General features: G+C 40.7%; 1 protein-coding gene and 1 long non-coding RNA gene across 5 annotated transcripts in view; both read left to right on the top strand.

The window, feature by feature from the left end:
- The window catches only part of NFIA (nuclear factor I A), a 303,610-nt gene that overhangs the window by 72,857 nt on the left and 214,124 nt on the right, over nt 1-16,629 (top strand). The gene's annotated exons all lie outside the window — the stretch shown is intronic.
- On the top strand, nt 1,199-4,151 carry LOC142047085 (uncharacterized). Its single transcript, XR_012656232.1, has 3 exons — nt 1,199-1,262; nt 2,584-2,658; nt 3,926-4,151. It is a non-coding gene; the product is annotated as an uncharacterized LOC142047085 (long non-coding RNA).

The following is a 16,629-nucleotide window of genomic DNA, read 5'->3' on the forward strand; positions in this document are numbered from 1 at the left end:
ATTAGCTCCGTACCATGAAGGGGTGCATACCTCTCCAGAGCTATCCAAAATCTCATCCTTCTCTTTCTTACATAGTCCAGTGGTGGGCAGCCTACAGCCCACAGGCCACACGTGGCCCATCAGAGTAATCTACTTGTGGGCCGCGAGACATTTTGCTGATGTTTACCATCTGCAGAATGGCCCCCCACAGCTCCCAGTGGCCGTGGTTTGCCATTCCCAGCCAATGGGAGCTGCGGGAAGTGGCGGGCCGCAGAGTTGTGCTGGCCACTGTTTCCTCCTGCGCCTATTGACCAGCAATGGCGAACTGTGGCCACTGGGAGATGCGGGGGGCTGTGCCTGCGGACGGTCAACATCAGCGAAATGTCTCGCGGCCCACAATTAGATTTCCCTGATGGGCCACATGCTGCCTGCGGGCTGCAGGTTGCCCACCACTGGATAACCTCACTGGTTCTGCTGCCATGGAACTCTCCACACTCATGGAGAAGGGAGCAGGATCTGCCCCAAAGGATCTTGCTTAACTTCAAATAAATAAGTGCTCTTCTGCACTGCACATTTTATTGGTGCATAATGATTGAAAAACAAGGACTGCTGTGCATGTGGGCTTGCGGAAACAGAGCTGATGGACCAGATTCTCAGCTGGTGTAAATCAGCATCATTTTATTGCAGTCAGTGGAGCTTTGTCAATTTACACTCACTGAGGTTCTGTCCCCAAGTCCTGGAAAAGCACTGCTTGCTTTGTGAAAAATCTCTCAAAACAGATTGTGATTTTAAAAAAATGAATCTGGTTCCTTAAAAGCGATATAAAATTTCAGCAAACTACATTAGCCCCAGGATGAGGGGAGGGGGAAGATCTGTTATTATCAAATCAAGTAATAGTTGGTTAGCAATAATTTATTCATTGCATTTAGTCTGGGTACCATTGCAAACAGAATATGTCAGTTCTGAAGTGCACAGATTAGAAAGGAATGTGGAGTTTGGAAACGTGGCAGCTTGCAGCACCGTGTATGGTTTAAATTAAACCTTTTTTTGGAAAGCAGAATAGCTGCAGGCCACATTTAGGGGGAAAGCAACAGCAGAGAGGGCTGGCTGTGGTTTTTCCTTAACTGTGTTACCGACCCACTTTCTCTTGTTTCAACACAGGGGAAAAAAAAAAAGACTTTAGACTGCTTGAGACCAACCACACAGCTTCTCCACTGACCACAAAAAGGAAGCTTGGCATGGCAGCCATAGGATTAATACCCACTGTCTCTTAACCCCACAGGGTGTGAAAACTTTTTATAAGATTTTTTTTCCCTTGTGGAGTGACAGTGTGGTTGGAGTTTAGACATCTTGAAACAAGCATACGTTTGCATTTCATTGTGTTTTGGGGTTTCTCTCAATTGTCGCAATAAAATCTATTGCTTATAAATTGTTTTCATCTACTTCTAAGGTTTTAGTGCTGCAGACCGTCAACAACTTTGTTCGTCTTGCTGCAGGGACAGGAAACATAAAAATATGTCTGCTCTGAATAATGCACTGGGTAAATCTTGGTCTGTTAGAATATCATTGTTCTTAATGAAACGGAGACAACTAGCTCTTAACAGAGCAGCCTTTTCTTCTTTGGAAATAATTTGATTAAGATCGTGGATTCTGTTAATCATTTGATCAGCTTTATTCATTCATCTCATTTCCTTTAACTAAAAAAAAACTCCACTCTGTGCTGTGCCTTTATCTTTTAAGATGATGACATTTACATATTTCCTTGTAGTGTAATATCCTGGGCTTAATATACAGATTGCTCTCTACAGATATTGTAAACTGGCTATTTCCATGTGCTAAGTGCTATTGTTGATTGGTATCTTAATAATGTGATCAAGAAAGCTCAATCTCCATGGTCTTCTGAGACACCGCCTCCCCAGCCATGGCGTCCTGGCTAGCTTGGTTGCCACAAATGCCATCAGCTGCCATGCCATGTCTGTATTCTGTGACCCTCTTTGACTAGAGGATGTCACCTTGCACAGAGAAAGAGAAGTTAGAGCTCCTCTGAGTCAAAGGATAATTCCGATGACCTGCTCATTAAATGCATCTGCATTCAGGTTTCTTGGTGCTCTGCATCAAAGACTCTGAAAACACAGAGTGGAGGTTAAAGTGTTTAAGAAGCTATTAAAAATGAAACTGTAGCTCCAGACAACATTGTTAATTCTTGCTTGGATGTGCTGTTAGGAAGGTTTTCTTTTGTTGTCATTAGAAAAATTGCTCTTTTGTTAGAACGTTTTCTGCGTGTGAAGAAATACAGCCATAATGCATTTCTAGTTTATTAAAACACTATATAAATACCTCCACCTGCAGAACAACCTCCACTTCTTGTTGATATTTTCGTGAATACCTTTGATACTCATTCCTTCTGTACATCGCTTAGTTTAGTAGTTGCAGAATGGAAAACTAATGGCAGACTTAGTGCAAAACTAATGGTAGACTGTTAACTTCTTTTAGCTGCACCAGAGAAGTTGCACTGTATCTTGATCATTTTCATCTTGGTAGAATTATACTGTAACTAATTGAATCCATTGATCATTGTCTTGTTTTTTTCCATCTTCTTCTCAGTGGATTCATTTTATAGGGTTCTATACATCAGTCAAGAAAATGGCTGCAGTGAAATTACCAACACTGACAATAAAGGTAATTTAGTCAGTCCAGTTTATTTCCTCTGTATATGTGTAGGGTAACATACAACTGTTTTAAATCCAGTAATGAAATAACTATGTTCCTAGGCAATAGAAAGGGAGATGACTAGTAATGAGGGAGAATATTGATAAACAGGGAAGATACAAAGTATCTGTTGGTTAGATAGATCGTTGTCTTTTAATATGAAAAAATAGTAGCTAAATCCTGTCTCAGATGCTTAGGCAAGATGACTTCAGTGTTAGTTTCTGGTTTGGCCCTCACTAGTTAACCATTTGGAAAAGGATTCTCTTTCTGGATTAGGAAGGAGGATAGTCTTGTGGTTAATGCACAGGATTAGAAGTCAGGAGATGTGCGGTTTGTTCCCAAGTCTGCCAGGGCCTTTCCATGGGACCTAGGGCAAGTTATGCAATAACTCTCCTTCTGCCTCAGGTTTCCTGTCTGTAAAAAGGAACTTCCTAACCTCACAGGGTGCTATGAGGCTTACATTAGTATTAGTAAAATCCTTCAAAATCATTGGATGGAGTAAATGCAGAGGAATATTTTAACTCTCCTCTCCCCAGTGTACTTGTGTGCACACACACTCACACATACACACTCCAGCTAGTTCAGACCCAGGACCAAATTCCGGGTCCTTGTGCATCTGACACGTGAGCTGGATGGAATTGCAAAACCCACCCAGCAGACTCATAAGCCTAAACAGATGTGAGGAGCAGCCATGTAGCCCTCTAACATCTGTCTTGTTTTTGGGTGGAGTCCTCAATCTTGCCTGTAACCAGTGCCAAAGGGAACATATCAGAGAGGCACTAATCATGCACATGTCCTCCCCAGATATGGGGCAAGGGTCAGGTCCCACAGACTGACTGCTAGTTATACAGCCCTCCCAGATGGTCAGGGAGAGGACTTGGGGTGCACTGGGGCAAAGAATCCCACCATGGAGATTGGGAGGGAGGAGAGGACATGTCCCCAGCCTGAAATCCCGCCAGTGCCTTGTCTCTGCTGTCAAGACCTGAATTTATTTTTAAAGTTAGGGACCCCCATTATGGTCCCTATCTCTCTGGTCTGTGGCAGCTGAGTCGTGGTTATTGATGTCCCAGGGTTGCGCACACACATGCTCTCTCATTCATGCATAGCTCAGCAATTGGCGGGGGGCAGTGTCTAGTGCTTACATATGGAAAAGGGCAATAGAAGAAATAAAACAGAGTCCAGGGTTTAATATGAAATATTTATACAGTAAAGATCTTTCATCCTTTGTCATTCACAGGGAAAGGAAGTGAGGAATGTATTGAGAGTACATTGCCAGGAGTATGTTATAAATTAAAACCTCAAATTGAATAATATAGGCTGATAATGTGTGGCGCTTCGGAAATGAGTGACTTCTGCATCAATGTCATTTACTATGCTAGCTGCAAAATATTTACAAAAGAAGGTATCTTCTTTACTTAATAGTTATTCAGTATTTATATTTATGGATATCAAACTCATACTGTCAACAGCAAACCATCAGTCACAGACAGAAAGTAATATCCATTCATACAGAACAGTTTAAAGCACAGTTATAAAGAAGTAGCCTGGTCTTTGGGCTAGCTAACTCTCTGTCTCTCAGGGTACGTCTACACTGCACGATTATTTCGAATTAGCTTAAACCGATATTACAAAACAGATCTAATAAAATCGGTTTAGCGCGTCCACAGTGGGATCCTGAAATCGATTGTTTGCGTCCATGGTCCAAAGCTACCATCGATTTCAGGAGCGGTGCACTGTGGGTAGCTGTTCCTCAGCTATCCCATAGTTCCCACTTCCGTGTTGAGAGCACAGTGCCTGATGGGGCAGAAAACACTGCCCCGGGTGGTGCTGGGTACAGCCTCACCCCTCCCTTTGTGAAGGCAGCAGACAACCCTTTGGCGCCTTTTTCGCGGAGTGCATTGAGCAAACGCCATAGCACAGCAATCTTTCCCTTTTTTTTTTCACGTGGTGGTGGGGGGAAATAAACTGAGGAGCTGTTCCCTGAACCACGCCAGACACTGTGTTTGAACCTACAGACATTGGGAGCTCAGCCAAGAATGCAAATAATTTTCAGAGACTGCTGTGGACTGTGGGATAGCTGGAGTCCTCAGTACCCCCTCCCTCCCTTCATGAGCGTCCATTTGAGTCTCTGGCTTCCCGTTACGCTTGTCACACAGCGCTGTGTATCCTGGAGTTTTTTATTCAAACGCTTTGGCATTTCGTGTTCTGTAACGGAGCTGGATACAACAGATTTGTCTCCCCATACAGCGATCAGACCTAGTATCTCCCGTACGGTCTATGCTGGAGCTCTTTTTCGATTTCAAACTGCATCGCCAGCCGTGCTGATCAGAGCTCCACGCTGGGCAAGCAGGAAATGTAATTCAAAAGTTCGCGGGGCTTTTCCTGTTTACCTGCCCGCTGCATCCGAGTTCAGATTGCTGTCCAGAGCGGTCAGTGCTGCACTCTGGGATGCCGCCCGGAGGCCAATAACGTCGATTTCCGTCCACACGAACCCTAATCCGAGTTATCGCTATCGAATTTAGCGCTACTCCTCTCGTTTGGGAGGAGTTCCGAAATCGATTTAAGGAGCCGTTTAACTTGATATTAATGATGACGTCATGTGAACGGATACAGCGTTAAATCGGTATATCGGCCATTAAACCGATTTAAAGTCGCAGTGTAGACCTGGCCTCAGTGTCCCCATCTGTAATAATCATCATACAGAGGTGCTGTGAAGTTTAATTAGGGAATCATTGTACAGGACTCTGAAGATATTGACTGCTCTATGAGTGCTAAATATTATCACACAAAAATAAGTCAGCCTTCTCACAGCTCCTCTCAGGTTGTTAGTATCGGTTGTAGATAGTGCTTTTTCTAAGCAAATTAGTGTGCGTTCACTAGGGCAGGTCTACACTAGAAGCGCTACATCAGCGTTGCAGCACTGATGCAGCTGCACCACTGTAGAACGTCTGGTGAAGACACTCTATGCCAATGGGAGAGCACTCTCTCATCAGCATAATTACTTCACCTCCGCTAGAGGCGGAAGCTGTGTTGGCAGGAGAGCGTGTTTTACACACTCCTGGGCAACATTAGTTAGAGTGACTTAAGCAGGGGAGAATGGGACTAGCATGGAGAAGCAAGACTTAGTAAGAGAGGAAAGGGGGGAGGGATAGCGCGTTGGCCTGCTGAACCCAGCGTTGTGAGTTCAGGCCTTGAGGAGGCCATTTAGGGAACTGGGGTAAAAATCTGTCTGGGGATTGGTCCTGCTTTGAGCCGGGGGTTGGACTAGATGACCTCCTGAGGTCCCTTCCAACCCTGATATTCTATGATAGTTAGGGTGCTAGTTTGGTATTCCTGAGACCTGAATTCAGTTCCTTTTGCTGCCACAGACTTCCTGTGTGACTTAAGAGAGGGGAAGGATAGTCTGGTGTTTAGGACCCTACTGTAGGAGACCCATGTTAATTATTCCTCTGCCACAGATATCCTGTGTAAACATGGGCAAATCACTTAGTCTCTCCATGCCTTAGTTCTCTATCTGTAAAATGAAAATATTTGTGCTTTCCTACCTCCCAGGATAAATACTTTAAAAGATTGTTTCATGTTCCTATACTCTTATAGTAAGAGGGGTCATATAAGTATCTAAGATAAACAGAGTAGGTTGTTCTGTTCATATCCCTTTGATTTTTGTATCTTCCAGTGACAAAGAGGAGCTTCTCCAAATGGAAATGGTAAAATTAACTAGATTGTACCACCAAGCTGGATTGAACCATAGAAATGCTAATTATCAGAGGAGTAGCTATGTTAGTCTGGATCTGTAAAAAGCAACAAAGAATATTCACCCATGGAAGCTCATGCTTCAATACTTCTGTTAGTCTATAAGGTGCCACAGGACTCTCTGTTGCTTTTTACAGAAATGCTAATGATCATCTGATAAAGTGTGGATCAAACTGTGTTCTCTGTTATACCATGTGACCACATCAAAGGCAACGAGGCTTCATCAGTGTGCATGAGAGGAGAAATTGGCTCTATAATTCTGGTAAATGCTGTGTACTCTGGAACATTGAAGACTCAGAGTTTCAGTCTCTGCTAGGTCTCTACCAGCTTAGAGTTGTATTTGTAAAAAGATGCACTGGTCATCGAAGGAGTCCTTGTGTGGATTTACACTTGCAGAGGATTTGCATAGCCAGCCACAGGAGTGCTATTACCTCATAGGTGGAAGCTGTAGAGAAACATAACCATCCTCATTTTATGCACATTTTTGTGAGACGTAAAAGAGAAATGGCAGTGAATTTGGATAGATCGCTTCCAAAGTAAGATCATTATTTGTCTTTTGGTGTGCACCAGTAAAACCATTATATCACAGTGCAACGTACAACGTGATAGGCTGGACATGCCAGAAGTTAAAGCAGTCCTTGTCTTCCTCACAGCACAGTTTTCGTAGCTGACTAGACTGCACCCAAACCAGTAAATTTTAAAGTTACTTATTATGAATACATCTGTTTTCTTCGGTAAACTCGCTCAGTTATTATTTCCTAGCTATTAAAACTTGCCATTTTGATAGTTGGTTATTCATTGTCTATCATAAAATATTTATTAAGGTCATATTACTGTAGTGCAGCAGAGAAACTGTAGAGTAATCTTGTGCTGTACTTTTTGGTAGGCGCATTTCTGCTTGGTTGCATCACTGTCTGTAAATTTTATTGATTATAATTAAGTCAGTCTGCATTGTCTCCAAGAACTTACATAGGTTTAAAAATTAATACTTCTCATATACATTAGGAGAATGAGTTTGAAAAGGGATTATGATAAAAATAAGCAACGGATCTGTAGCCCTGTGTTTATATTTACAAACCATTAAATGCTGTTCTGTTCTACTGCTCCCTGTTTGGGGTCAGGAATGTTTGTTTCCTCTCAGTTTTTCATCTCTTTGAAGATTGGCTTTTGTTAAATTATGAAAATCCCTTCTCCATAACTAGCTGACTTGACCATTACCCTTCCTTGAAATCGCTTGTCACACCGCCTTCTCGGGGTTCTAATAAGGGGTATGGAGAACACTCTTGGGAAGAGCAGAATCTTAAAGGAGTCATGTTGCCGAAAGTTGTGATGAAGTCATTTTAGTCTGTTCATTTACTCTGAGGCACCACATAATGGGTCAAGATAGTTGTAAACTCTCTCTGTTTGGCTCAGTTCTAACTGCCCAAAGAATTCAGTTCTGGGCACTTCAGAAAGATGTTGACAAGAGCTGCAGAAACTGGGGGAACGGGGAGCTAGTTATATAATTTATGAGTGAAGATTAAGGGCCAGATTGTGATCCTCTTACTCACACTGAGTATCTCCTTACTCCACAGGTACTACCCTTGAAGTCAGTGAGGCTGTGAAAGTAATGTGCTATTTATTGTAGGGATATCACAGTGTGACCCTAAAAATGCAAAATATGTTTAAGTGAGCTAAAGAAGACCAAAGGTCTGACTGTAGTCTACAGATATGTGAAGGGCGTGAATACCAAGAAGAGGGCAGAGAATTATATAGGATGATATGTGGGGGCACAGATAAAAATTTACTGTCAGTGAGATGTATTAGTGGAATATTCTCCCAAAAGAAATGTTGCTAGTCCCTTAGCCTGAGACACTTACAAATAGAATGGAGAAAGCACTAGAAAATGTTCCGTAGGGATCATTCTGCATTGGCAGAGAACTGGACTGGATGATCAAATATGTTCTTTTCTATCTCTAGGTTTTGTATAATACTTTGGTTCACTGATCTGCACAATGGTTGATCTCTATAATGCACAATTTATTGTGCAAATGACTTCCTTTTAATGGGTCTATATTGTGCATTGTTACACATTATTATTGATTGTTACTAGTTATGGACCCAATATATTATATCAGTGGCTTGCGTGTGAATATCTCCATAGTACTATAGATTGATGCGCCATAACAAACGAGCACAAAAATAAAGAATATCTTCAGCTCTTGAATAAATCCACAACAATAAAATAAATTTTCACACCTCTAAGAAAAAAACTTGGTAAGGAAAGATATTTTTATTTAGGCTTCTTGGGTGTTATTGTATTTTTTAATGGTGAAGTTTAATTTTTATTATGAAATATAACTTGGTACAAGGCCATTTTTATAAAAAGAAAAGTAAAGAAAGGGTTGATTTAAGGGAGTGAATCCTGTGATTGGCGATAAACTCTAGATTCTTTTCAACTCTAGACCTCTGTTTCAAATCTGGTCTAGGTTATTAGTGTGTTATAGGAGTTCTTTTGGATGAGCCTAAAACTATTCTTTGTTTGTACAAAGTTTCAATTCTGGAACAAAGCACACACTTTCTAATGTCAGCGTCAATGGAGTAATGCTGATTTACATCAGCTAAGGACCTGGTCTTGTGACATCTGATGGCTCTGTGATGGCCTTCGTGAAATGTAGAGGACACATCACAAAAAACGACCACAATTGGCAATAACTCGCAGCCTGGTTGACAATGTCGGCAGAGAGATAAAGGACTGAGGAAGAAACTGGGTCTAAGTGTGATTCAAGTGCTGCACAGGTCTTGTTCTGACCTCCTGCACCACCAGGGTGAATTGAACCTTAAATGAACATGGCCTTTGAACTCCTTCCTCGCCCCAACAGATTGCTCTTCCAGGTCAGGGTTAAGGCACACTGATGGAGCAGTGTGGGGAAATTTGTACTGCACCTGCCCCAGGTTTTATTTGTTCTGTAGATCAGTCTGGCATCTCTTGCTAAATTTACATAAGATAATAAGACTGGCCATAACTAGGTCAGACCAAAAGTCCATCTAGCCCATATCCTGTCTTCCGACAGTGGCCAGTGCCAGGTGCCCCAGAGGGAATGAACAGAGCAGGTAATCATCAAGTGATCCATTCCTTGTTGCCTATTCCCAGCTTCTGGCAAACAGAAGCTAGGGATACCATCCCTGCCCACCCTGGCTAATAGCCATTGATGGACCTGTCCTCCATGAATTTATCTAGCACTTTTTTGAACCCAGTTACAGTCTTGGCCTTCACAACATCCTGTGGCAAGGAGTTCAACAGGTTGACCGTCGGTTGTGTGAAAAAATACTTCTTTTTGTTTGTTTTAAACCTGATGCTTATTTCATTTTGTGCCCCCTAGTTTTTGTGTTACACGCAAGTTTAAATACACAAAAGTAAATTATTCCAGCTGCGTTGCAGCAGCTAGTAGAATCAAACACAAAACTCATCCAGCTGTTTTGTTGGACAGCAGGAGTTAAGCTTCAGCAAAAATACAGTTGGAGCTGGCCTCAGGCAACTGCAAAACCTGCAGGCTGATCTTAGAAAGGCACTCATGGTATTGTGAAAAACTCTCGCTCATTATGTTTCTTTGAGGCTGCCATTGAAGTAGAAGCTGTTGCCTCAAGTCTGGGCACTGCAGACTTTTCTCAGGAAGATTTGATGGGTCTGGAATAACCAGGTTTACCTCAGGCCTCTAAAAATCAAAGGCCTGGTGGTATCTGCCATGACAATATTTTCATTATGTGGGCACTCGACTGTAGTGATTCATCTAAAAAGAAGTTTAATTGTGGCCAGTAGTCGAGAATCTTTCTTTCTATCCACTTATCAATGTTTTCCTTTTACAGCAGGACTTGGCTAATGTGCTTGTGGAAAGTTCTCTGTTTATCTGAAAAACAAGGCTTTACTTATCACATTGTTTGGTGGGAGAAAGAAAAGTTGAGTCAAAAAAGAAAGAGACACAAGAAGAAGATGTAAAAGCAAACTTCTGGGGCCAGCTCCTCAGACTGTGTAAATTGTCATAGCGCCATTGAATTGGACAAACAGGGAGACCCAATTTACGTAGGAGAGGCATGCATGGCTCCACTGAGGAAAGCTGATCTGACAGCAATGATGGAAAATGGCACTTGGCCATCTACTACTGTATTTCCAATAAATGTTTTTTTTAAACAACTATTTTTGTAGGACCTGTAAAAACCACACAAATTTGCTTGTCTAGGACTGAAGAACTAGTTAAAACACCACTCATTTTGCTCACAGCAGCAGTCTAAAAGCTCCTAAAGTAAGTTGTGTGACATTTATGCAAATATTAAATTTATAAATATTATAGTTCTTTTTTATGATTGATATTTATGTTACACTTTATACTTTTAAAATGCTGCTCAATACTTAACACTTTTTGTCTAGAGATGCTGAAAAGCTTTGCAAAAGTGGGTAAGTAGCATTGTCCCTATTTTATAGATGGAGAAAATAGGGCACAGATCAGTGAAATTGACTTGCTGAGGGTCTCACATCCAGGCAGTGGCATAGCGGAGAATAAAACCTACATCTCCACAATCCCAGTTAATTCAGTTTTAAAGTATTCCCATTCAATAGGACCAGGATTTCATCCCAGGTATTTAATATGGGATTCTCACACTGCTATATATGATGACTTTTTAGTAAGATGACTGCCACTGATATTAAAGGTGCCAGTTTTTTATCTCTGTCTGAATATATGTTTCACAGTTTATTCATGCTGATCATAAATATTTTTTGGCTTTGGGAATAAGATAGGCTGAAAAAAATGGTAGTTTCTTTTAATGAAGAAACATTAAAGAACAACAGTCTGTGCTGGAGTACAAAAAGATATTTAGAGGCAGTAAAGCACTATAAAAGTTGATTTGGTTGAACCAAAAATAGTCATATTAATTCAAGGTCTGTTTAAAGCACAGAAAAATAGTCTTCATTTGCCAAACTGCTCACCATAAAAATGGTTTGAAAAAATATTTTAAGTTTTTAATAACTTATCACTAACAAAGGAGAGCAAAAGCAATAAAATATACTTAAAAATATTTGACAGCCCTTTTAAAAGGTTATGGCTTTTTTACAGTCAGAACCCATTTATTTGGAAAAGCCATTAAAGAGCCAGGAAAATAGGCATTTTGGTGCTTGTTAAGAGACATCGATCTACTACTGTACTGGTCTTAGACTAATGGCAGCTTTGTTTACCTGTTGAATCAGAAATATAAGAAAACTCTGAATAATAGGTAGAACCAGTTGTATTGCTTTTACATGATTTGTGAACTGGAGCAAGTAATAAATGACATTGCTAATGCTGGCATGATTGTCTCACATACTGAGAGCCTGATTCTGATCACACTCACTGATTTTACACTGGAGTAACTGCACTGAAGTTTGTGGAGCTGCCAGAGATTATACACCCTGCTTTAGGCCCTTAGTCTTTTTGTTCCTCCACTGAATGCAGATTGTTAAAAGGAACATCATTTAGGAAAGTGTTTCTGTGGGCAGGTCCGCACCAGGGGTAGAATATCGATCTAAGATACGCAACTTCAGCTACTTGAATAGCGTAGCTGAAGTCGAAGTATCTTAGATCGATTTACCTCAGGTCCTCACAGTGCAGGATCGACGTCCGCGGCTCCCCGTGTCAACTCCGCTACCACCGCTCGCTCCAGTGGAGTTCCAGAATCGACGGGAGCGTGTTCGGGGATCGATATATCGCGTCTAGATGAGACGCGATATATCGATCCCCGAAAAATTGATTGCTACCTGCCGATACAGTGGGTAGTCTGGATGTATCCTTTGTCTGCTTCAGAAGGCTAAGGAGGTCTCCCTACTGAATCACAGAGGTGGAGGGGCAACAGTGGTCAAAAGGCAGCTACAGCTGACAGTCAGATTGCAACCCTCATGATGAAGGGTAAAAGTTAAAGAGTCCTGACTTCAGTCTCATGCTTAAGTCAGTACTTTGTAAGTGCTATGGAGAAAGTGTACTCAGTCCCTGAAGGCTGTGGTGATGGTGGGGAAGTGTCTTGTGTTACTCTAGCTGCTCTGTGGTGACTTGATTGATGCAAGGAGCGTTTTTGATTGAAACTGAGTCCAGGTCTTTATGAGAGGAAGAATTATGACATTCATAGCTTAGAAGAGAGGGGTGATAAATAAAATTGAGGGAATCCGCAGAGCTCCAGGGAGCTTCCTCTCTAAGGAGAGAGTGAAGAAATTTATAGATGTCTAGAAATTACAGTTGATCTTTAAAAAAAAAGTTAGCCTTGTCGAGTCACGTGACTGGAATTCAATTATCAGCACCATAAATATTCTTGTGAATGGGAGCCATGTGTTGGCAATGAATTTCTGCTTTCTAAAAAGGAAGGAGCCGTTAGAAGTTATTAGAAATAATGCTGTGCCATCAACTTGTTTCTCAAGTCTAAAAGCAACCAAGCCCCATATATATCCTTGCTATAGAGAAGTGGGCCAGATACATGCTGCTGGTGATGGATTGTTTTAAGGCTAATATATTTTTAAAATCCATTATTTAAGTATGCAATATTTAAAACTTCAGCCATATTGGTTTCAGAACAAAGCAAAATAGTTGCTAAGATGCTTTCTTGCTGCTGATAGCTTCCCTGAGATGTTTAGCAAGGAGCTGCATGTTAAGTATGATGCCTCTAAATCTGTCTAAGATTTCCCATTACATTGGTAAAATATTGCTGCTAATCACAGTATGTATAACCTAATAGCTTTCTCTTATGTTCCTTATGTTTTTTGCTTTCTATATCATGGATGTGACTTATGTTTATAGGATGGGGAGTGGAAGGGGATTTAGTCCTCTTGACTTCCTTTCTTGCTCAGACTCGACCCCTGGAATTGCTGGTGAGCTTTTTTAGAGCAGACTTGATTTCAGGTGCAGTGGATCCATGCAGTACACCAGCAACTGCCTATATCTGTGATTCATTTGTGTTCCACTCAGGAATTTAGGGAACTGTGTGATATAGTTGTCAACAGATAAGACCGCACTAGTTTTGACCCTGTGTATCTAGAATCTCCACTTTCAGAAACTTGGTTGGAGTAGCAGGCACAGATGTACACCATAATTTTTCAAAACGCAAGGGAAACCTGAAGTCCCAGAGGCCTGGGTCATTTGTCAACTCATTTGGCTTGACAAATGTTGGAAACTCATCATAGTCCATTGATTAATATTGACCTCTTTATAAGGTGAGGGAGACGAAGGGTATTTAATCCTCTTGACTTCCTTTCTTTCTTGACACCCCTAGAATTGCTGGCAAGCTTGTTTAGATGATTCATCAAAAACATTACACATTGCTGGCTCTTAAATCAAGCCTTTGTATGTGGGAAATTGATTACCATTTCAGTAGCAATGTAAAGCACAACAGTCATCTGTGATGTAAAATACACAATTGTAGATCTTCATTCCGGAGTCTGACTACCTAATGATATACTCTCCCATTGAGGAGGGGGTGTCAAACAGTGGACTCTGAAAATGGCTATTTAAAGAACTGTAAATGCTTCATGGAAAATGCTGAATATTTTTTTTTGGGAAATACTCTCCTTTATTTTATATTTTTTTGCTTTTCCCTCTTTTTTTTTTTTTACCATAAGAGACAGTAGCCCAAAACTTTAGATATTTGTTCCCCAGGAGCCCATCTACTCCTGCTGCTTTTTTAATCACTTGAAGTTATAATCCTGTTTCTGACATCACAATTATCTCTGCAGTAACTAATTGTGATGTTGCATATAGGGGATTATGGCTTCAAGTGGGTAAAAAACTGGCTGAGCGAATGGGCTCTTAAAGTTAAATCCCCATGGACCTGCCCCTGGTGAAAATCATTAAACTGCACTGATTTTGATGGAATTATTCAGATTTACACCAGCTGAGGAACTGGTGTCTTATTTTTATGCAAATATTTCTACCAATTAAAGCAAAACAAAAACCACCAGTAAGAAGTGAAAAACAGAAAATATATTATAAAGGTTGAATTATGTCTATAAATAGAATGCCTGGTCAACTGACTCCAGGACAAACAGATGGGCCTTTTAGAAACTGTAAATACAGAATCCTAAGCACTTCCATCACCTATTGTATATATACATACAGGCCTACTTTTTAAAAACAGCCTCCTGGACTGGGCTTCTGGTTCTGATTGCACAGTTCTGATGGAGCCTGCAGTTTTTTTCTCCTCTGTTTTTAGAAGCATTCAGGTAATTAGTTAATTGTGGGAACAAAAATAACGGTGCACTTAGTTCTGGATACTTTTTTGCCTGCAGTATTAAAGGCCAGCCTGAGGAACAGCTATCTTGCTGGACTGAAGACTGCTACAATATCTGATTTTTTCCCTGTTGAAGTGAAATAGCATTATTTTAGTACTAGAATATCGTTGACAGCTTTGTAAGGTTTCCTTCCTAATCCAAGTAGCAGCCAGCCTTCTTTTGAGACATTCAGTTTTTATACATGGGTTCAACTGTCAGTTGTGAGTTTTTCGAGACTTCTTATATCAGAGAATGTGAGAAGGGGGATATAGGCAGATGAGGATAGGTAGATTCTTGCTAGCATCTTTATCTAACGGCTCTAAAACTGTGGACAGCATTTCCAAGTAGTAAGAGGATTGTTGACCAGCTTTCAAAGTTTACAAGGTCAGCTGAGGTACTATGGCAGGACTTGTAGGTTCAGTAATTGATCTTGTGTAATGTTAACCTGGATTGAAGACATTGATTTGATCACTCTCCTAATTTTTCTTGTTTAATTAGAGGTAGCTAGCAGCCTGAGCATAAGAAAACATTATTAACGGAAATAAATATTGTCAAGTCTATTTCCATAAAGTAGATTTCCTTTTTTAAAAAAATGATTATTGAGCAATTTAAATCTTGAACATCTTTGTGGCTAACCGTACACTTCATAGAATCTACTTCTGCTGGGAGAGTGCACGTGTCTGCAAGACATGTGAAGAGTCTACCCCTGTATGAGACTGAGGACAACATATTCTATGTAGTTTCCCATTGTCATTTACTGACAGCAGTTTATGGGTATACCAGACCATCCTTTGGGCTAGGGAGGCACCGTTTCACCCTTTGCAGGAAGTAGTGATATGGAATGGCTAACCCCATCATTTCATTGCATTAGAGAAGGACTTTTTTTATATTGTGTTTCTGTCCCATATTTTTGCTTTGCTGCTTGAGGAGAGCCGAGGAGGACTGTTGATCTGTTATCCTGTAGTGCATAATATACATCTCAGTGAGGGCTTCAAAGCCGCAGTAGCACCAAAGCTCCAAGGAGGGTGCCTGCACTTCATTGAACAGATTGGCAGCTACAGCAGAGGCCTGAGGGATACTTTCATACTTCCTCTTAATTAATGAGTAAGCATGCACTTAAGACAAATTACAGTACCTGATGTAGCATGTTGACCTACAGCTGCCTCTAGCCAAGTAGCCTGTTTAAACTTATTTATTTCTAAATATAGCTTTTAAATTATAATAGGAAACTTCCTGATTGATTAGTTTGCTCCTGCTGCTTCCATTTTCAGATACTGAAGTTGAAATGATATTCCCTGATATTATTCTTAGGATGCTCATTAGATTTTTTAAATTCACTGTATTGAAAGTTCTGGAACTGTTAAATATTCCCACAAAGCTACAGAATTTAGAGATGGAAAAGTCCTGTTAGGTTATGTTGTCCTGTTAGTGGGCAATTGTTCTCCACAGTACATTGACTATCGAGTCTAGTTTTAAATGTCCTAAGTAATGAGGCTTCTACCACATCCCTTGCGAGACTGTTCCAATAGAGCTCAGTGCCAGGAAGTTTTTCCTAATTTCCATCATGTTTTTTCCCATTCTTAATTTTATCCCTTTTATTCCTAGTTATATCCTCTTGTATCACCCTCCCTGACATTGACATTCTCATTTATTTGTACTGTGTTTTGATGTCCTCTCTCACCTATCGTAAAATCAAATTATACATTCTAATGCTTTGCATTTTTCATAATGTAATCAATCCCTTCAGTCCGCTAATGGTTTTCCTTGCTCTTTTTAGAATTCCTGCTAGGTGGATTAGAGTCATAGAACTGTTACCTCTGTGTTTCATGTTGTGATGACTTTGCATATTCAGCCTAAAATTGCATTGGCCTTTGCGGGTGCTGCCATACTGCATTACAGAGTCATGTATAATATTCTTTCTTCAATCA

This window comes from Chelonoidis abingdonii, chromosome 7 (assembly GCF_003597395.2).
Source record: "Chelonoidis abingdonii isolate Lonesome George chromosome 7, CheloAbing_2.0, whole genome shotgun sequence".
NCBI lineage: Eukaryota > Metazoa > Chordata > Testudines > Testudinidae > Chelonoidis > Chelonoidis abingdonii.